Source organism: Leopardus geoffroyi, chromosome B1 (assembly GCF_018350155.1).
Source record: "Leopardus geoffroyi isolate Oge1 chromosome B1, O.geoffroyi_Oge1_pat1.0, whole genome shotgun sequence".
Lineage (NCBI taxonomy): Eukaryota > Metazoa > Chordata > Mammalia > Carnivora > Felidae > Leopardus > Leopardus geoffroyi.
The window spans coordinates 171,277,448-171,300,839 of record NC_059327.1 but is presented as its reverse complement, the minus strand read 5'-3'; the positions used below and the strand labels follow the sequence as shown (position 1 = coordinate 171,300,839).

At 42.6% G+C, this 23,392-nt stretch overlaps 1 protein-coding gene and 1 long non-coding RNA gene across 27 annotated transcripts in view; one reads left to right on the top strand and one right to left on the bottom strand.

The window, feature by feature from the left end:
- APBB2 (amyloid beta precursor protein binding family B member 2) overlaps positions 1-23,392 on the bottom strand; it is a 382,870-nt gene that overhangs the window by 152,637 nt on the left and 206,841 nt on the right. The window lies entirely within an intron of this gene.
- LOC123596066 lies at positions 18,504-18,753 on the top strand. The gene is made up of 2 exons (XR_006711507.1): positions 18,504-18,614; positions 18,655-18,753. It is a non-coding gene; the product is annotated as an uncharacterized LOC123596066 (long non-coding RNA).

Sequence of the window (23,392 nt, the reverse complement as noted above, 5' to 3'; positions counted from 1 at the left end):
CCACACTGGGGGCTCTTCTGCCCTGACAGTGCTGAGCCTGCTTGGGATTCTCTCTCTCCCTCTGCCCCTCCTCCGTTCATGCACTCTCTTTCTCTGTTTCTCTCAAAAAATAAAAACAAATAAACTTAAAAAAAAAAAAAAGAATTCGTAGATGGTCCTAAGATTCCTGCCTCCTGATGTACACACCCCAAACAGTTCCTCCTGTGTGTATAGGCAAGACCGAGGAATAAGATGGGCTATCACTCTGTCACATTGTAAGGCGAAGCGATTTTGTAGATTTCATTAAGGTCCCTAATCAGTTAACTCTGGGTCAACTACAAGGGAGTTTCTCCTGGACGGGCCTGACCTCATCAGGTGAGTCCTTAAAGGATATACGTAGCAGCAGATGCTGGTCTTGAAGAAGTAAGCTGCCACATGTAAAAGGAGGGAACACAGGGCAAGGGCCCATGGACGGTCTCTAGAGCTGACAATGGTCCGGGCCAAAAGCTAGCAAGAAAATGAGGATGTGGGTCAGACAGTACAAGGAAATAAACTCTGACAATAACCAGTGGGCTTCAGAGAGGACCCCGAGCCCCAGATGGGATCTCAGCCCCAGCTGACACTTTGCCTTCTGCCCCTGAGGCTCTCAGCAGAGGACCAAGCTAACGCGTACTCAGAATCCAGGTCCACAGTAACTATGGATGTTGTTTTCAACTGCTGCACTTGTGGCAATTTGTTACTCAGCGAGAGAAAACTAATATAGGACACCAAGATTTTTTGGAACAACAGCAGGGGGCTCTCTCCCCTTTCACCACCAGCTAGACCTTTCTCCACCTTCTCTAGTCCACAATGCCGTGGACATCGCTCTGCCTCCTGGGGACTTTTTTCCTTCTGCATTCGTTATGGATTCATTTACTCTTCTACAGCCCAGGCCTAAGAGAGTAGCAGCCGTGCCACTGTGGGCCTGAGGTAAATGACAGAATGTCCACATATGATCCATGAAGGGAAATAGCACAGCCAACGAGTAGCCAATAAAAGTATGACCACTGAGCTCAAATACATGTAATACCTCAGAGGGAAAAATCCGAGACAGTATCAAAGACAGTAGAAATTACAGCCCTTAAGTTAGCTCCCTTGCCCGTTTTGTGTCATCTAGTAGACTGTGTTTATGGTCTTACAGCTTTATAGCTGCATATGGGCACAAAATAAAATTTACATTGTGTAGCTTTGGGGACAAGGACAAAAAAGGCAGTAAGAAGTATCCAAAACTTGCTGTTTCTCAAACTCAGACTTTTTCTCAAGGCTATTTGCTCCCAATCTCTTCTCCTGACTAGGAGAGGTCTCAGATCTGATTCCCCAGGAGGATGAGGGGACTCCCTGAGTCGAATTCACTTAGGGAAGCTTGCTGACAATGGAGATTCCTGGGCTTCAGCTAAGACGCTACCCAACCAGAATCCCTGGGCCTCAGCTATGATCCTACCCAAGCAGAACCTCTACGGGGAGGGGGCAAGGGAATGGGCACTTGTTAACACTAAGTGTGCACAGTAAATTTGCAAACCAAGAACGTAACTTGGCCAACAACATCTTCTTACAGATGAGGAATGTGAGCTCACACAATCTGCTTACAGAGACACAGCTAGCAAGAAGAGAGCTAGAACTGGAATGCAGCATGTGTAACGCACTGACACCGACCAGGAAGCTGGAAATGAATCAGTCTTTGTGTTTTCCACACTAATATTCTCCCCCATTAGTATACATAATTAAGCATTGAAGATAAAATGACTTTGTAGTGACAGAAATATGTAAACACATTAGGGGAAAAAATTCCATTTTACCAAAGTCTGTGATTAGTTAGCATCTTACCGTTAGGGCAAAATTTGATGGCACGCTAAGTTATCACTGGGATGGCTTGTGAGGAAGGTTCCTCGTTGATCGTCCCTTTCCAACCACCCGCCAGCTGCAAATGATGAGTGTCCATCTGGCTGCAGGTGTGGTCCCTGCTCCCTGCAGACAAGGAGGCCACCATGAATGTGCATGGGCCAGCCCCACTCTGCCTTAAAATAAGCCCTCAATTTCACTCAATTTCCAACAAACCCCTATTGTTGTAGGCTAAAGCATGTCCCTTCATATAATGAAATAGTAACCCCCCCCCCCCCCGCCCCAGTTCCTTAGGGAACTGTACTTGGAGACAGGGCCTTTAGGGAGGTGACTAAGGTTACAGGAGGCCTTTGCAGGGAGGTCCTAATCCAACAGGGCTGGAGTCCTGCTGAGGAGGGACACAGGTGTGCCTGCACTGGGGAAACACCATGTGAGGAGGAAACAAGTGGGTGGCTACCTGCAAGCCAAGAAGAGAGGCCCTAGAAGAAACCAAGCCTGCTGGCACCTTGATCTTGGACTTCCAGCCTCCAGAACTATGAGAAAATAAATTCCTGCTGTTTCAGCCGCCCAGTCTGAGGTATTTTGTTCTGACACCCCTAGCAAACTAATACACCTATCTATAGTAGTAATTCTCACAAAATATAAAACCCCGTGTGTGACAGCCAGTTAATACTACATTAGAAAAAATTTTTTTTAATGTTTGTTCTTGAAAGAGACAGAGACAGAGCACGAGCTGGGGAGGGGCAGAGAGAGAGGGAGACACAGAATCTGAAGCAGGCTCCAGGCTCTGAGCTGGCAGCACAGAGCCCGACGCGGGGCTCAAACTCACAGACCGGAAAATTATGACTTGAGCCAAAGTCGGACGTTCAACGGACTGAGCCACCCAGGCACCCCAATAAATTACATTTTTGAGATTGCATTCTAGCCACCCTTCTCTTCAGACAAGGTTGATTATAAGCAAACCTCCCCTCCTGTTTTCAAGATTAGAAAATATTCATTTATTCAATGAATTAAAAACAAATTTTCCCTGCAAGTATTCAAATGTGAGTGAATTTCTCTGGTCATGAAGTAACCAAGGATCAACAAAAATAATGCATATAGGTCACTTCTGCTCATCCCTTATAAAGTAAATCTTAATTTAATTTAATTTTTTAAGTTTATTTGAGGTGGGGGGGTTGGCACAAGCAGGGGAAGGGCAAAGAAAGAAAGAGAATTCCAAGCAGGCTCTGTGCTTGTCAGTGCACAGCCTGACCCGGGGCTTGAACCCACGAACCGTGAGATCATGACCTGAGCAGAAATCAAGAGTCAGACACTTAACCGACTGGGCCACCTGGGCATCCTAATAAATCTTCATTTTAAACAATTAAACCTAAATATACACAGGAGATCAATTCAACGGAGAAAAAAGTAAAACTACTCTCCCTCTGCCCCAGCACAAACTTCAGGAACCTTTGTGAAAAAAACACAAAGACTGGAGCAAAACCATGTGGGCAGGTTTCCTTCCTGCTTGGACCCCACCAGGACGCCGACCATCAGGGATGTCCTCCTCCTCTTTCCTAGACATGAAACATCAAAGTTCCCAAAGTCCTTCCACTTATTCAAATGCAACAAATATAAAAGTGACAAACTGTCCCCCTTTTGGAACCAACAGGTAACAGATCCCTGACATGTACCTGGGCTTTATCCTCTCTAGGGAACTGGAACTGCCCCTTGCCATGCCTTTCTAGAGGGACTCCCCACAAAGGCCGGGGAAGACAGGATCGAAGCAGACAAGGGAGACACGTTACCAATATTCGGCGGTGCAAAAATGGTAACAGTGATTCATACTTACTGAGCACTCACCATGAGCCAGGTGGGTTCTAAGCACTTTCTGTAAATTACTCATTTAATTCTCAACCCTCCCCGTTTTCACAGACCAGGAAAATGAGGAACAGAGAGGTTAAGTGGCTTGCCTAAGGTCACACAGTTAATAATGGGTGGCGCTGGCATTCAACCCCAGTCAGCCTGTGTTTTGAGGCTTGTGCTTTTAGCCATTACACTATTTGCTCTCTCCTAAGAACTGATATTAAAGCAAAGATGATTGAAAAAGCATTCTTTCCGTAATCTACCCACCCATCCAGGTCTTGGAAAGTACAGTTTCTAGGAAAAAGAATGAAACACACTATTAATTTAAATGTAAAATACTGGGAACTAGCAAACATTTCGCAGTCTCTTTCCTATCATTCTAGGAGGTAGGTAAATATTGCTTCTCTCAGTCATGGACAGGAGATAAAGCTGACTTAGTACAACGTCACAACAAGTCCAAATCCTTAACTCCAGAATCTTGTTTACTCTGATTTTTTGATCCGTGAATCAGGAAGCCTCGTGGGAGAAGAAAAAAAAAGAGTATGTTCCTATCTGCAACACTATTGGTGAGTTCACTGGTTAATTAAATGGTCCAAAGAATGTCCTGGATCAGCAACCATCTGGCTAAAATGCTAGAGGTGGACTATTCCACAGGTTCACAAGTTGATCTTGACCCTGGGAGGCAAAAGAAGGCAGCAGTGCATAACTACCAGTGCAAGGGGTCGCTGGGTAAGGTTGAAAAACTGATGGCTCATCAGTCTCTATAAACCTCAGACACAAGCAGCCTTTCTCAGTAGTACTAGGACAGGAGTCCCGCATGAAGCCCATCGGGGGCCAACCTCATAGGAAGCTGGCCCATCTCAAGATCTTCAGCACCTGTGTTGTCTTGTAAAAGTGCGTGTAGGGGCACCCGGGTGGCTCAGTCGGCTGAGCGTCCGACTTCGACTCAGGTCAGGATCTCACGATCGGTGAGTTCCAGCCCCGTGTCGGGCTCTGTGCTGACAGCTCAGAGCCTGGAGCCCGCTTCAGATTCTGTGTCTCCCTCACTCTCTGCTCCTCCTCTGCTCGTGCTCTGTCTCTGAATAATAAATAAACGTTAAAAAAAAATTAAAAAAAAAAAAAGAAAGAAATCTGAAATTCAGTGTGTTGCTTATTTTATTTATTTATTTGTTGGGTAAAGAATAGTTTGCCATAAAGATGTTGACATAATGCAGTATTGATATTATGGGGAGTACATGAAATAATACAATTCACCTTACTAGATTTTTTTTTATGGTCAGCAATGGACTTTTTAAAAAATGTTTATTTCTTTTTTTTTTTGGGGGGGGGGGGTAGTGGAGGGGCAGAGAGAGAGGGAGACAGAGGATCCAAAGCAGACTCCTCACTATCAGCACAGAACCCGATTCGGGGCTCGAACGCATGAACCGTTGAGACCATGACCTGAGCCAAAGTCGGACACTTAACCAACTGAGCTACCCAGGTGCCCCTACTAGATTTTTTTTTTTTTTTTAAGTAGGCTTCATGCCCAGCATGGAGCCCAACACGTGGCTTGAACTCACGACCCTGAGATAAAGACCTGAACTGAGACCAAGAGTCGAATGCTCAACCAACTGAGCCATCCAGAAGCCCCTACTAGATTTTTTTTTTAACTATACTCTCTTGATGAATATTGTATTTAATATTCTTGCCGGGACCTTTACACAAGGAAACAGACATTCATGAGCCCACTGTTCATCGCGGCTTTGGTTATAACAGTACACTCTCTGGGCAGAGGTATCTGTCAAAAATTCCTTATCTTGATAACTACTCTAGAAAAATACTTGGACATGGTCATGAGATGTCTATGAATGTTCACAGAAGCTAGTTTGTTATAAGGAAAAGAAGAAACAACCTAAAGGCCCAGCAGCAAGGAACAGTAAAAGAAATACAGTATACCTATGTTCTAGATTATCATGCAGCAGAACCCAGGAGGTTTTGAACTAATCCCAGCTCCACCACATATTTGACAGATGCCCCTTCCGAGGTTTACTGCTATAAACAAGGCTGTGACGAACAGTGGTTCATGGATGGCTGTTTCCCTGCTTAAGGGTCTGGCTCTCTGACCTTACCGAAACTCTGTAACCTCTCAGGGACTCCACTTCCTGATACTGTAAAATGCAGAGAGTAACAGTAGTCCTTAGAAGAGGCTCATGTGAGGTTTATAAGCAAAGTGCTAACACTGCCTGGCAAGAAGTAAGGGCCATAGAAATGTTAGCGATTAGTAGTATTATCCCCAAAACATGCCTTGTGTGTGTATAGAAGAAACTACACATAGCTTATTCCATTTACCAATAAAACCTTGGATTGTGAGTAACTTGTCCGATGAGTGTTCCACAAGATGAGCAAGCATTTCTCATCAATTTTACCTTGATAAACGAGCGATGTCTTGCAATACGAGTAGTACATGATGCCAAAAGCCACATGATCACAACTGAACCAAAGGTTCTTGAAATTCACTTTGATATATGAGTGCTTTGGATTACAAGCATGTTTCCAGAACACATTATACTCACAAACCAAGGTGGTACTTGTATGTAAAATAAAACCAACAAACTACAACCACATCCTTCCTCCCTGCCACTCAAGGTTCTTCTCTCTGAGGAAGAGACAAGGTGAAACAGGTAATGGGAATGGGAGGGAATTCTGACTTGTAAGCCTATTCCTCAGAACTGTCTGAATCTTTTCAAACCTGAATCATCTACACTGGCTTTCTCCAAGTTCTTCCCTCCTACTCACTCCTACTGTGACATCAAACGGCATTCTACTCACATCACATCTCCATAATTACTCTCTTCTAGTCACTAATAACCTCTTGACGGTAAACTCAAGATACATTTTTCAATTCTCATTTTACTTCACCTCTGAATGTCTTTCAACACCACTGACAACACTCTTCCTCAAATGGCTTCCACGAAACCCCCCTCTCCCGGCTATTCTGTGACCTCTCTCACCAGTCCTCAATGTCCTCGACCATTTCCTGCCCTCACTCCGAGCCTTCTGTGTTGAAGGCTGATTCCTGGGCCCTTTCTCTACCCACCTGATTCAACTTCTAGGCAACCTCATCAGTGCCCAAGCTCCAGCTACAACCTCTAGGAATGTGCCTCTCACACTTACACCCACTCCAGATCATTCCTCTGAGTCCCCGACAACATCAACTGCCCACCTGGCATCACCACTGGGATACTTTAAACTCACCATGTGAAGGTCTGGCTTCCTGCTCCCATCATTCCCATCTCAACCATCCGGGGATGGACCACATACTTAGGGCTCCTCCTGACAAATCCCTCTTTCTCATACCCCTAAATCTAACCCTACAATAGTTATTGTATCTGTCTTGCATCCGTCTTCTTCCCTTCTCCCATCTCTACTATTGCCTTCTTCAGGCTAATCCAATCTCTCATCTGCAATTGCCTCCTATCCAGCCTGTGGCTTTTACTCATCTCCCTCTCAGAGCTTCTTAGCCCACGGTCCATGGACTCCCAAAGATTCTTGTGGCTAGAATTCAGACGGCCCATGAACTTGGGGGTGGGGGGATAGGACACCTTTACTTGCATTAATCTCAAGCTGAAATTCAGCATTTCACTCAATCATGAATGTTAGCAACAAACCATACTAGTATTAGGAGAACACTAATACTTCAAATACTACTGCGATGTTGCCACTAAGAGAAATCAGGTATTTTCACTTCACATGACAGGTGTCAGATATATTGTTTACTGTCATCACTCCTTTGAAATTACAGCAGCTATTAGACTCCCCACTAAATCTTATTGTTTAATGTGTTAAGAAAGAAGAACACATACCACTACATCACATATGTGAGTTTAATATTTTGGCTACTGCATTTCAATATAATTGGTTTCCTTTGTTATCCTATGTGTTTTAATTTACAGATTCAAAAACATTACTCTTAGAAGGTGTCCCCTAGGCTTCATCAGACAGCCAAAGAGGTCAATGGCACATTAAAGGTCAAGAATTTCCACTAGCTAATTTTTCATGCCACAGTCACATCTATTTTCTCAAAACACAAATCAGATGTCACCCTCACAAGGCTTCTCACTGTCTGGCTATTTAAGACCACAGTACTTAACAATCTGGTCCTTGCCCACCTCTCTAGCTTCACCTGGTACCACACGACCCCATGTTCTTAAAGTAGTACCTACACTGACCATCTCTCAGCAATCCAAGCTTCCCAACCCTCCACCCCGACCTCAGAACTTTGTTCATGCTCTTCTCTGCCCACTCATCCCTACCTCTACCTGTTGACAGAGCTAACCCTTCTCCAATCTTCACACCTTCTTGTAAACATCATTTCCTCAGGGAGGTCCTCCCAGGACCCCAAGGCCATCCCTTACCTTGGCTTTGCACTCAGAACTTCTAGAACTTTCTCCCCATAGCACTTTTCACGATTGATAATCAACTCTCTTCTGTGGATCTATCAGCTCCTTGAGGCAGGAACCATAAGTGCTTTAGATCTATTCTACTGCTGACTCATGCTAGAAAATTGGCACACATTTGTCAAATTAATGAGTTGAAGGAAAAAGAAAATAATCTAAATGTCCGACAATGGAACTAACTAAATAAATTACAGTATTATACACCTAAGTTACTGGACAATCATTGAAAATTGTGTATTAAAAAAATTTTTTTAAAGAAAAAAGGGGGGGGGATGCCTGGGTGGCTCAGTCGGTTGAGCCTCTGGCTTTGGCTCAGGTCATGGTCTCACGGTTTGTGAGTTCGAGCCCCGCGTTGGGCTCTGTGCTGACAGCTCGGAGCCTGGAGCCTGTTTCAGATTCTGTGTCTCCCTCTGTCTCTGCTCCTCCCCTGCTTGTGCTCTGTTTTCTCTCTCTCTCAAAGATAAATAAACGTTAAAAAAAAATAACAAAATAAAAATATTGTGTAATACATTTGCTGACTTGAAAATGTACTGATATATCTCATATTTAAGGTAATACTAAGTAAAAAGGGTAAGTTAACCACGTACATGTTCAGCAATTTCCTTTTTAGTAAGAAGAAAAAAATAGATGTATATACAAATGAAGGCACAGACACAGTGCCATAGAACAAAGCCTGAAAGGATATTCATAAAATATGTAACAGTTCTTATCTCTGGGCAGCAGCGCAGGAGAAGATTTAGAATTATCTATTTATGTCTACCTCTGCTGCCCAGCCTTGTCTTCAATGAACATGCCTTGATTTGTGCAGTTAACAAATTAGTAAAATTTTCAAACTATCTGCTTAAGTTAATAATTTTCGAAAAGTAATTGAACAACCGAGGTAAGCTATGTTTAACTGAGTTAACCCAGGTCTATTCCAGCAGGATTAATCCTAGAAGATAGAGGCTACATGAGAAACTATAGAACCAAGAATACACCTGACAGTGAGCACGACGTCAATTGTAAGGTAATGGTGAGTACTGATTTCATTACCTGGTAAAATCCCCTTTAGTTACACTGAACTTCAGGTTCAATGCATTGACTTATCCACAAACCATAATACAGGAAGAGATAAAAATCATGGCAATTTTAGTCACTATTAAGGGCAGATTTCTTATGAGAGATGCTGAAATTAAAGTAGTATTTTTTCATTCTGTTACAGTTTAACCACATTAAATCTCTAAGTATGAACACAATAAAAAGATAATGCTCCGAAATTAATTAATTTGAGTTAGAGTGAAGCTGGTGGAAAAGATGAACACCAGTAGTTTCTGGCAAGTTGAGCAAAGTAACACTTCTGATAGAAGTCGAACTGTGTGAGCAGAGCACCCCTGGTAACAATTGCAAGTCTTCACATCCCGTTTATACTCCATCAGAGTAAAACGTGACTTTGCCCTGCACTCAAGCATTTGGCTGGGATGAACTCACTTGCTGAGTCATGATATCTTGAGTATGACGTTTCTACTCGAATAACTTAATAGGTCGTCCCAGAGAAGAAATTAGTGACACATGAAGGAGAAAACAGAAGTCTTGTAACGGACTCTAGTTCTCTTTGAAAGCTTTCAAGTTCCACAGATCACAATTTCCAAACTTTACTTGGACCACGGGATAGCCAAGGGACAGCCAAGAACTTGAATTTGAGACGACTCTTTCTGAGCTACTAGATCAATTCAAAATTGCTCATTTCTTCCTTTTACGATCCCCCTCCCCCTGCCAGCCTAACAAAATAATAAAGTAAAAAATAGACTCCCAAAGAAATCCAGAAGCAAGCTATCACAGACCAAATTAACTGGGGGTAATAAGAGATGACTTATAATCTCTCGCTGTGACAGTGCAGTCTGCTACTAGCTTCTTCTAGGTTCTTGAGCTACATTTCTCAACAGTTTTCTATCCTTCTTCACATGCCTCCAAATCAACTCCCTATTTGAAGCAAGGCAAATGGTTTTGTGCGTAAACAAGAATTTAGTTAATTAGCCTAGGTAGTATCAGACTCTGTGCAAAACGAAACCATCTCTCCCATGCACATCTGCCTGGCCATCACGTTCCTGAGGCTCCACACGAAAACAGCATCGATGCTTCCTTGTCCAGATGAAATGAGAACAAAGCTGCTGGGAAAGATGCATCCACCACCGAACTGCTTCCAGTGTAAAAGATACTGATGCAAGAGGCGCCTGGGTGGTGGTAGTCGGTTAAGTGCTGGACTTCGGCTCAGGTCGTGATCTTGCGGTTTGTGAGTTCGAGCCCCGCATCAGGCTCTGTGCTGACGGGCTCGGAGCCTGGAGCCTGCTTCAGATTCTGGGTCTCCCTCTCTCTCTTCCCCTCCCCTGTTCATGCTCGGTGTCTCTCTGTCTCTCAATAATAAATAAAAACATTTTAAAAATTTTTATAAAAATAAATAAATAAAAGATACTGATGCGAGATCTGACTTATTCCAATCAGGAGACAGAGATCGAGACACAGCACCTTTGGGCCATGAATCTACTGTATTAATCCACCGCCCATGACTGATAGCAACCAACCACCTAAACAGCAAATACCTCTCACACACATCCCTCTCCCGCCCCGCCCCACTCTTTCAAGCACAAAAGAAACCATACAAAAAGATCTTTGCTGTAAGCTGTTTAGACATACAGGGAGGGGAGAAAAGGGCAAATAATGGAAAATCAAAAGACAAATTTAGGAGACACAAATTCTTCCCCAGGTTCTTAACCTTCAGCACACCACAGGAGCACAGCAGGAATGGTAGAAATTGATTTTGTGAAAGGCTATTAAAGAGAGTGCTGTTCTCATCAGAAAGTCCCTCCCCTTTTTAACCATGATCAATAATTTAAAGCAATGCCAAAAATCACATCAGTCAAAATGACCAAGAAAACTTTTGTGTTTTTTGCACAGGACAGGAGTAAAATTAAATCCACGTCTGCTAAGACATTATCACTCTTAAGAGATTAGGTAAAAACTAACAGCTTTTCCACAGCTTGCCAGTATACACTTGAGAAGAAAAACTCAATGTTAAACATGATACCAAGCGTATGTATCAAAAGAATAATAAGCTTATCCTTTTTATTACTCAGATATTTGTTTGCTGTCAAAGTTTAAAAGATCAATTTAGAACCTGACAGGCATAAAACATACTTCAGAACTTGATGATATAATGGTAAAAAGTTGTTTTCTTCCTCAGCTCAGCAAACTTCCTAATCTAAAGTTACAAAACAATCAGCAGGAAGCTTTGATGGTTTGATTATAAATTATACTGAACCAATTCTCTGTTTTAATGTGCCTTGTTCTCTTTAGGTAATGATTTGTACCCTAAGGGATAAGAAGGTCTATTTAATATTTCATAGGACTTTTTTTTTTTTTTTTAGATTTGACATTTCAACCCAATGACTAATTCTTTGAAATGTATTTAAAATTAGGTAGTCATCTTTTCTCAAAATGAAGGATTGAACATAGTCTCTGTGTGTATAATTTATAACAAAGGCATGACAATTCCCATGATGTTTCTGGTTGGTGATCACAAAACAGAAAAAGTTGAAGAATCACCATGTCTGTGATCGCCCTGTTTCTGGAACTCTTTATCAAGAATGATTCTGTGAGCCATCAAACATTTCTCCAAGAATCTAGTGGATGCATCCCAGGCATGTACTGAATGACCATCTCTCTAGGATGTAACACAAGGGAATTAGAAAGGAATTAGAGTATACAGAATCTAAGGTCCCTTCAAATTCCATGGTCCTGTGGTCCTTCCACCGCACTAAAATGAGATTTTACATTCAAACATTAGCATTCGTCAGACAAAATCAATCTTTTCAAACCTGTTTCCAAGTCTGAAAAACGTGAGTAATTACATCCAGGGATATTCTGTGAATTGAATGAGATAATGGATGTGAACAGATTGTTCATATAGTGGGCAAGAAACAAATGGTCATCATGACGAAGTGACGGTGCCCCAAAGGTGACTCAAAGCCAATCGTGACACAAGAATTTCAAAGCCATATTACCCTAGTCACACAATCCCAACACCCGCACAATCAGACTCGCCCCAGGATGTCTTGTTCACATTGCACTTGTGCCGAAAGCCCTTATTTCAAAACACACTATACTCGAATGCACATGATTAAAATTTCATTCTTATCAACAACCACTCTTTTGTTTTAAAATGCCAGGGGCTAGGACATGGTACATATACAAGTAATATTAATGTAACAGACACAAAATACATGAAGGAGTTTTCTTCTGCCGTCCAAAGTCTTTTTCTCGAGTTTTCGTTGTTCATGTAGTGAGAAACATGCGGATTCTTCGGTGGAGTAGAGAAAACAGAGAAGGCTGAAAAACGCGGCCTACTTTTCCACCTCATTTATTGACACACAGCATTAACAGTCAGGTGATCATTATTACTTGCTTGGACTCTCAAAAGAGGCAGCTATCCCATGATGCCTTGCCTCTTCCTGTACTTTTCAGGGGTCTGAACAGAAGGAAAGCCAAGTTCAGCTCAGACAGGAGGCTTTCTCCCCTCAACCATTCACTGATGCACAGCAGAATGGACATGAAAAAAATGTTTTCCCAGGGTGGATGCTTCTCTGCAGAAAGGGTTCATTTCCTGGAAGCAAAACCAAAATCTTTGCATCTAGAATCCACGCTTCCAAAGACTATGCCCTTTCTTTCATCGCTTAGCTCTTACATAAACAATGTGCTCGGATGAGCTCAGTGGAAATCAATAAAACACAAGAGTTTTTAATTTCCCTTGAGGAGACTAGAAAGTACATTTTTTTCCAAAGCCATCCTAAATGTGTCAGTTTTTCAAACTAGCTATACATTTACTTGGTTTGTTAATTTGCTTGTTTGCTTCTTTATTGTCTAATTTCTGTAATAAACAATTTATAGGGACTTACAGAAGTACAAGCATCACACCAACAGTTATAAAACCTCCTACTGCATTCTGGTCTCTGTTTAACTGAGCTTTAAAGTGAGAACTTTATCTGAAGGGGGCTCCAGGGCTGGTGTCACAGACGCCACATTCACAGATTAAATATCAGCAACTAGACTTTCAAATACAATGGCAACAAAGATAACAATCATTGGGTATTCATGAAGAGCAAATCCTGGCCTCAAAGAGATCTTCAGTGGACTGTTGAAGGGGGAAAGAAAAGAAGAAATGAAAGAACACATACAAAAGGCTAAAACCATGTCATCAAAGAAGAGGTCCAAAAGATGGACCTGACATCCTTATTACTGCTCCGGAAACAGATTCTTTCCCATTAATTTTTCCATTTTCACATGCTGGAATTTCATTCACCTTTTCAGGAATTAAGAGAGGGAGAGGGAGAGGGAGAGGGAGAGGGAGAGGGAGAGGGAGAGGGAGAGGGAGAGGGAGAGGGAGAGAGGGAGGAAGGAAGGGAGGGAGGAAGGGAGGAAGGAAGGAGAGAGAGAAAGAAAGGAAGAAAAAGAAAGAGGTAGAGAGAGAGAGGAAGGAAGGAATGAAGGAAGGAAGGAAGGAAGGAAGGAAGGAAGGAAGGAAGGAAGGAAGGAAGGAAGAGGAGAGGAGAGGGGAGGGGAGGGGAGGGGAGGGGAGGGGAGGAAGAAAAAAAGGACATGGACTCTGAAATGAGACAGACCTTGGGTGAATCCTGATCCTTTGGGCTGCTTAGTCATGTAACTTGAGCCATGATCCTTATAGCTCTGAGTCTCAGCAAACTTATCTCTTTAAAAAAAGAAAGAAAGAAAATGCAGCATCTACCTTGTAGGACTGTGGTAAAGACTAAATTCCCTCATGCTTATACAGAGCCTAACACACAGCAGGCATTCAATAAAGGATGACAATTATCATTCCCACGAAGTAAGTATTGTCAATGATGTTTTACAAATGAAGAGAGTGAACGGGGGTGGGGGGAGCAGAGAGACAGAGAGAGAGAGAGAGAGACAGAGAGACAGAGAGAGAATCTTAAACAGGCTCCATGTTCAGCATGGAGCCCAATGCAGGGCTTGATCTCATGACTGTGAAATCATGATCTGTGCCGAAATCAAGAGCCAGAGGCTTTACTGGCTGAGCCACCCAGGTGCCCCAAGAGAGTGGATTTCTGAAAGGGTAATCAGTGGTTCTTGATCTTGGCTGCACAAAGGAACTATCTGAAGAGATTTAAAAAATGATACCAGAGGGGCGCCTGGGTGGCTCAGTCGGTTAAGCAGCCGACTTCGGCTCAGGTCATGATCTCGCAGTCCGTGAGTTCGAGCCCCGCGTCAGGCTCTGTGCTCACAGCTCAGAGCCTGGAGCCTGTTTCAGATTCTGTGTCTCCCTCTCTCTGACCCTCCCCCGTTCATGCTCTGTCTCTCTCTGTCTCCAAAATAAATAAACGTTAAAAAAAAAAACAAAAAAAACGATACCAGAGTGATAGATAAGTACTATTCTTACACAGACCAGTCAAATCAGAGTCTATGGTGGGAATACTGCAATGAATATAATTTTTTAAAGCTCTCCAAGAGATTATAACAAACAGCCAGAGTGAGAACCACAGCGTTGAATTCTTAGTCAAGGACAATGCTGCTTTTTTTCTTATGACCAATCATATGCTCATGTGCCATAGTTCTTGGGCCCACCTGCTACACCAGTAGTCCCAAAAGTAGGAGTAGTAACGTGGAAGCCACCCAAGTGTCCATCAGCAGATATATGGATCGGCAAAACGTGACATATACACACAGTGGGATATTATTCAGACTTAAAGAGGAAGGAAATTCCGATGCATGCCATCTGAAACCTGACATTATGCTAAGTGAAAAAAGCCGGTCACAAAAAGACATATGATTCCACTTATAGGAGGTACCCAGAGTAGTCAAAATCAGAGACAAAAGGTAGAATGGTGGTTGCCAGGGGTGGGGGTGGGGGCAGAGGTGGGAAAGGGAGATTGGGGAGTTATTGTTTAATGGGTTTAGAGTTTCAGTTTTGCAGCATGAAAAAAGTTTTAAGGATGGGTGGTAGTGATAGTCACTCAACAATATGCATGCACTTAATATAACTGAACAGCACACTTGAAAATGGCTAAGATGGTAAGTTCTGCGTTATGTGTGTTTTACCACAATTTAAAAAAAAATGGGAGTAGTACAATATGGTCCACTGGGATATGAAGAAAGCATATTTCCTACTTCCACTTTTACTGTTAGTTTATCCATTTATTTCTCCTTTTGCATGTTGCATCTATGCACAGAATATATTAGTGTGTTGCAAATGTGGATGATTTATAAGGAAATACACACAGGATCTGGGTGTATCCTTGAATACCAGAAGGAACAAGGAAGAGTTCACGAAATGCCAGATTCCCTAGACAGAGATGTGGCTCCTAAGACCAGCCTTAGAAGGTGGACCCGAGAGAAAAGTTTATGGCCTGGGCCAGGGGAGGGCGAGCGGGAGAAGGAGGACTTACAACACACAGGCAACTTTCCCAAAGGAAGACATTCATTTGGCAGAGCAGGCTGGATCCATAAAATCGACTTTAATGCAAGTTCTATCTCGCTGGCTGTAAAATAAGACCAATGTTAACACCAAATCAGAGGAACCACCAATCACTGGATTTTTTAGGAGACGAGACAAAATGAAAGTAGAGAAAGAAAGAGTATGGATTCCTGCCACGCGCCAGGAATATACTTTACATACATACATACACACTTTGCACGTATCTCAGCACGTGTACTTTCATATATTATTAGCTCTTTCAATCATCACAGAAATTTTATGAGGAAGGTGACCGAAGCCCATTTTATACATGAAGAAACTGAGACTTAGAGCTACTTAGTAACTTGCCAAGGGCACAGAGCAATGGAGCATATCTGGGATTTGAAACCTAGGTATACCTGACTCTACTCTTTTTCCACTGTGTCACTGGAATGCCATGCATCTAAGAAATACAATTTTGTCACCATGATCCAGTAAATACACATGTATTTATCCTGTTTCATAAAATAATACTTAACCTAAAATTGACAGACTATGCCTAGTTTCTTGCCCAACATCATGGCGACTCTCCAGCTGTATCAGGTGTCCAACCTGAGAAAAAGTGTTCTTTCCTACAAAAGAGCCAAAAGCAAGGCAAGATTTCAAGGCTGATCATTTCTCATGAAAGCACTTGTGCCATAACCACTTTTTATCCAAAAGAAAGAAAAGAACTCTGCAAATGGCTCAGCATTTCATTAGCCTACCACTGCAAAGCTTTCAGACTTCCAGAAGGCTCTTGACAGAAATATGGCAAGCTCCGGGGGTGGGGGGTGGGGACGGGGGGGGGGGACGCTTTGCCATCATGCAGCAAGTTCGTGGTGGGTCCAAGTGCACCCATATGGGCAAAGTAATACAGATTAAACAGTGATTTATTTCATCCCAAACTATATCCATCATTTTAAAACTGTGTTTCACCATGCTACTCCAAACTGTGTATGGCACCTTCTCTTCCACTTCTGCCAAGAAAAGCAAAGACTCTGGGATTCAGCTCCCGAAGGTTTAAATTGGGTTTATATGTTCCGTGGGGGCAGGTGGAGGCAAAGAGAAGCAAGAGAACCCTGAACAGTGAGGGGTGGGTGGGAGATTTAGTCCACTTGACTACACAGACTTCTGGTCATTTCAGACTGGGTTTCGGTTTTTAAATTTCTCCTTTTGCTCCCCAGTATTGATAAAAAAAAAAAAAAAAAAAAAAAAAGTCCCCTGAAGAATGCCATGCATTTTGAAGCCTTCACACCCCTCCTGATGTAATCTATCCTACCCTTGACTAAGAATATAACGTACAAAATGCTTTAGATGAAATTATGGTAAATACTAAGTGATTCTGTTTGTATTTTAAAAACATATGCAAGGAACACAGAAAAAAATACAGATGGAGTTCTAACTAGAACAATTTCCACCTGCTTCTTGGTCCTGAGCTGGAAGTGAGGTGATATTGTTTGTTTTTGGCAAAAGAGCAGACAGAAGAGGCAAAAAGTACAGACAGGTTCCACTTTATAACCCTGTCTTCCCAACTTGACACAGTTTCCAATTTACAGTTTTGAAAATCGTCCTTCCCTGATTCAGCTTATCCCCCAGTTTTCTAGGTTTCTTTCACAATCTGCAGAATACCAAAGGTGTCTGAGTATACTATTCATTTTACCTTCACAGAAGGTGAGCTGAGCCATCTTTTTTTTTATAATTTTTTTTTTTAAGTTTATTTATCCACTTTGAGAGGGAGAGGAGACAGCATGAGCAGGGAAGGAGCAGAGAGAGAGGGAGAGAGAGAATCTTAAGCAGGCTCCACATCATTAGCACAGAGCCCGATTCAGGGCTTGAACCCACGAACCGTGAGATCATGACCTGAGCCGAAATCAGGAGCTGGACGCTTAACTGACTGAGCCCCCCAGGTGCCCCAAGCTGAGGCATCTCTTAAGAATCATCTGTGAGAATGTTCAGAATGGTCTGAAACTACAAGAAGAGTTCTTAATTGGTATAGGCTCCAGAAATTAAAGTGCTAGATGTCTTTTCTCTGGTTCGTGACCCTAAAATGGGATCTGTGGCATAAGCTTTGATGCCACGTAAAGATTAAATGTTTAAAATCCCCGCTCTGACATTACTAAATGTGTAATTGGGCCAAATCACTTAACATCCTGCGTTTCCCCTCTGTAGAATGGGGTTAATGGTAGTACCTGCCTCATGGGGTGGTTGTGAGGATTAAATGAAGGAAAACGTGTGGAACACGCAACATGGCGGGGCGTGCAGTAAGGGCTCCTCAGAAATTTGATTTTACAAATATTTCCATGTAGGAAATTAACTCTCCCACTAAAGGAAAGGCACAGAAAAAGTAAAAGAGGGACTATGATTGTGTACACCAAATACTGTCAGATAAGCAGCAGAATAGACTAGAACGTGTAGATAAGGACACAATAGAGCAGAGAGCATGCAAATGGAAGGCTATCCTGTTTTCCCTCCATCCCTGTAGAGTTTGGGTTGTTGGTCAGATCAGCCTTAACTGAAAGGGTGGAGAAGAAAGGGTGGATCCCAAGGGCATTGCCGTCCCCTCCCCTGGTCTGGAAACCAGGAGGTTGGTTCTGCTCCGGATATTTGGACTTGCCAGCCTCATGACAGGCTGACTTGCAGGGAGTCCCTTGGTCTCCACATCACCATCCCACACCTCCTCCGACACATTTTCCAAGTCTCAGTTTATTCTCTTCCTCACTGCACGTTTATGAGGCATCCAAGAGTACTGCCCGGGAGACATCCAAAATGTTGTTTAATTTACAGCAGAAAATGACTCAATGGCTGTTAAAGTGAACTACCAGTCGGGTGAGGTTATTAGTTTTCATTCTCAAAAAGTTCTGAGCATTAACTGCAGAACGTCTTGGCAAAAGATGCTCTTCTCTTTAGAAGCTTTAGCCTTAATTGACAGTTTTTACTCCACTATTTTTAATATGAGTTTGTGGGGTGTGTGTGTGTGTGTGTGTGTGTGTGTGTGTGTGTGTAGAGAGAGAGAGAGAGAGACAGACAGACAGACAGGTGGAGTAAGAATGAGTTCTGATTTAGAGCACTGCACTGTCACTGGTAGGATCTTTAGAACTCTTCTTGCCCCTGCTAAAACCAAAACAAGGCAATGTGTTTTGTTCTATTTTTTATAGAAAAGGAATGTTTTGGGGCGCCTGGGTGGCGCAGTCGGTTAAGCGTCCGACTTCAGCCAGGTCACGATCTCGCGGTCCGGGAGTTCGAGCCCCGCGTCAGGCTCTGGGCTGATGGCTCAGAGCCTGGAGCCTGTTTCCGATTCTGTGTCTCCCTCTCTCTCTGCCCCTCCCCTGTTCATGCTCTGTCTCTCTCTGTCCCAAAAATAAATAAACGTTGAAAAAAAAAAAAAAAAAAAAAAAGAAAAGGAATGTTTTACCCATTTTCATCAGGATTATGAATCCTGTTACATGTGGCCCAGATCAATATGGACTTTAGCAAGGACATAGCACTTTACACATTGCTGAAAGCCCCGACTAAAGTAGACCCTATGTCACAACTGGAGCCGCTTCTCAAACTGGTGTGTAAAGGAACCCTCTCAAGAGCTAGTTAAAATGCAGGCCCTTGAGACCCACCCACTGGGTCTGACTCTGTAAGTCTCAGAGGAGGCCCAGGCATCTGCATCGTAAGGCATGTCTAGGAGATTCTGATGCAGGTAGACTGTGGGCCAGATCTAAGGAAAACAGCAACTTAATAGCTGCAATGAGATTTCTTCCAAGACTTCAAAACGAAGGCACTTAAGACTGTTCTTGGAGTTATACAACAATTGAATCAGCCAATGGATGAAAGCCAAGAAACAGGGTAAGAAGGAGGTACGATGGCTCCCAAACATAGCATGACTATTATTCTATGATACAGTAAGAAATATATATTTGGTCTCATTCTGGTTCCTGAAGAGCTCCTAACACGCTTATATTTCCCTGAGTGATGTAGGTCAGAGAGCATCTTTTGTTTTTCATGATAAACCCCCATCTACCACAGCTGAGTTTATAATAATCAGATGATTTTAGATGGGACTCTAGATAACTTCAGCATGAGGGCCGGTTGCCAGAGAAGGACACCGGAGGGTTGAAACTCTCAGTCTCATCCTTCAGGGAGGGGAGAGGGGCTGTAAACTGAGTTACAGCCAATGGTCACTAATGGTGAGATCCGTGACAGATTGGTGAGCCAATTACCAATGGCCGGTGATTTCATCAATCATGCCCCTGGATTGGAACTGCCATAAAAACCCTAAACAAAAGGGTCTGGAGAGTTTCTGGGTTGGTGAATAAATCCATGGGTCAACTACATGGGGATAGAAACTTCTGCACTCAGGACTCTTTCAGGTCTTACCCTACATACCTCTTCATCTGGCTGTCCATTTGTATCCTTTATAATTTATAATAAGCCAGTAAATGTAAAGTGTTCCCCCGAGTTCTATGAATCATGATAGTGAACTATCATTTGGAGGAGAGGGTACTGAAAACTGATTTGTAGTCAAGTTGGACAGAACTGTGGGCAACCTGTTGACACACTACTTGTGATTGGCATCTGAAGTAGGGGGCAGTCTTATGGGACAGAGCCCTTAACCTCTGGGGTATGTGTTAACTCTGGGTACTGAGGATCAGGACTGATGTCCAGCTGGTGTCTGCAGAGAACTGGAGAACTGTCTGGTGTGTAAACCCATACATTTAGTGTCAGAAGTGTTCTGAATAGGTAAACAACAGATCAGGGTGGTAGCAATGACTGATCTTTAACTCAGCAGAAAATATTACTGTACCTCAACAAAGAGTGTGCCAATCAGAAAACTAGGTAGCTTAGAAAAAGCAGATCACAGATTCAAATTCCAAAGAAGAGGTAATCTTGGCCAATGCACCCCTCAAGGATTCTAGGTCCCCGATAGCACCATCCCCAGGGGAAGTACAGGATGCATCAGGCTGTTCAAACATTTGATTTCCCTAACCTCCGCTTTGGTAGAACCATGTTCCCCAAGCAACCTTCTGCATATGCCTGGGTTTCCTATCTCTCTAGAAGGAGGGAATGCCTAGTCATGAAATTTAGGGTAAATCAGGCCATGTGATAATGACTTCTGGTTGAGAAATAATATGTTAGCACTGAGACTGTGCACTGGCTGTGTCATGTCAACAAATCCATTACCTGGGAGAGTGATCATTCTCATCACAAATTAATCAACTGATACTTTGTCTATAGTATTTTAGTCTCGTGAACTTGACTAATGAGCTCATCCCTAAGAAGCAGGATCTGCTTTTAAAGTCTGGTTTGCAGTCTGGCAGGTAGACCCAGGTCACGCATGCCCCAGGTAAAGTCTGTTGAGTGTCTTATTTGGCAGAGGTAAGTGAAAAGCCCATGTCAATGTCAGCTTGTGAGTAGAAGAGTATGCTTGTCTTTCTAAATGTGGCCCTTTCTCTTTACTACAGATAAGTAAACTTTAGAGAAATGGAATGCACATGTCAGATTTAAAACGGGACGAAAGAGCAGACTGGTTCCAACCATCATAACTGTGTCACTGGTGTTTTTAGGCAACCCTCTAATACCACCCAACCGGGTTAGGCCACCCATGTCCCCACTCCATCCTGACCCCATCACCCATCTAAAGTCACATATGGTTAGAACCACAACACATCAAAAGCTCATATAAAAGTCCCAGACACTATGGAAGAATTTGGTGTTGGAGTAGAGCCACACTTTTGCTTCAGGACATCACCCCCTGGCTATTTGCACGTTATCTCAAACCCACACATCCAAAATCAAAAACATCCTCCTCCTTCAAAACCTAGTTCCTGCTCCTAACTTCATTATTTCTGAAAACCCCTCATTTTCTTAAGTCTTCAAACTGAAACGCTCACATCTTTGATTCTACTCTCTCCCTTACCACGCGTATCCAACCAATTGCCAAATCCTAGACATGCCTTTCCTCCACTTATATTTTTAGAGCTACCAGTCTCCTCTGATCTTCATCATCTCAAACAGATTTTGCTGGCAGATTCTCAAAACTGCCTGCCTCCTTTGCCCCTGCAACTCATGTTAGGCACCAATGTCAGGGACACTTTCTTCAAACTCCACCTTACAAATGACGCTCCTTTCTCATAACCACCGAACCATTCTTCACCAACAAAAGTACGTTCACAACTGAGCATTAGCATTCTCCAATCTGGTCTTCATCTATCTATCTGACCTCTCCCATAATTACCCTTCATAGACTCCTCTCCAACCAAATTGCTGGAAGCACTGATCCCCACACTGAGAGCAAATTCCTAGAGAGTTTCAGGGGGGTGGGGCTCTGAGGTCGAAATTACTTTCCTAATTCTGGGGCACCTGGGTGGCTCAGTCGGTTAAGCGTCCGACTTTGGCTCAGGTCATGATCTCACGGTCTGTGGGTTTGAGCCCCGCGTCGGGCTCTGTGCTGACAGCTTAGAGCCTGGAGCCTGCTTCGGATTCTGTGTCTCCCTCTCTTTCTGCCCCTCCCCCACTCATGCTCTGCCTCTCTCTGTCTCAGAAATAAACATTGAAAAATTTAAATAAATACATAAATAAAATAAAATAAAATAAAATAAAATAAAATAAAATAAAATAAAAAATTCCACGTGCAGGGTGCCTGGGTGGCAAACTTCAGCTCAGGTCATGATCTCACAGCTCATGAGTTCGAGCCCCACGTCGGGCTCTGTGCTGACAGCTCAGAGCCTGGAGCCTGCTTTGGATTCTGTGTCTACCTCTCTCTCTGCCCTCTCACGCCCTGTCTCTGTCTCTCAAAAGTAAATAAACATGAAAGAAAGAAAGAAAGAAAGAAAGAAAGAAAGAAAGAAAGAAAGAAAGAAAGAAAGAAAGAAATCACTTTCATAATTCTAAGATGTTATTTACAGCCTTTTCCACTGTGTTGACATTTAACTGATAGGGCACAAAAAATAATGGCTAAAATTGCTGTCTCTTCAGCATGAAGCAAGAAAATGGTACTGTTTGGCACAAATTGTACTAGTAATTACTGTAACTATACTATACACTCCCACTGAAAACGATGCTAATTTCACCTAAGAATTCCTTGTTGAAGCAGTAAAAATTATTAATTTCATTAAGCCTCAATCCTTGAGTGTATCTTTTCAATGTAAGTGTGCATAAGGCACTTCTTCTGTAGATGGAGGCATGACCGCTGTTTGAAGGAAAAAGCACGTAGAATATACTTTCTTCTCGAAAGAACGACTGACAGACAAACCGTGGTTATTCAAATTTGGGTATCAGGCAGACATTTTCTCAGAAATGAATGAGGTGAGCCTGTCACTTCAAGGAAAACAACTGACAGTTTTGTTGCCAATGATAAAATGTGAGCTTTCAAGCAAAAATTAGAATTTTGGAAAACTTGTATCTGCCACTGAAAGCTTGACAGCTTCCCAATAATTACTGACTTCTCTGATGAGATAGGGAGTGAGATTACCGAACGTACTGTTTTCCTACCGTATAATGAAATGTGTCAACATTTGCAAGATCTACACAACTCATTGAACCAATATTTTCCAAATCACTAATCCGTGATGTTACAAAATTATGTATGGGTAAAATATCCATTCAAAATGCATGACATACCAACGGATTTTAATGTAACAATACAAAAAAGTTTACTATTGTGGTTTCAGATTCCACAGTGTAACCAACCTTTAAGAGACTACCGATTATCGAGTTTGGGTATAACATCAAAAAAGAATACTTGCAATTGCCTGAAAAAGCTATTAAA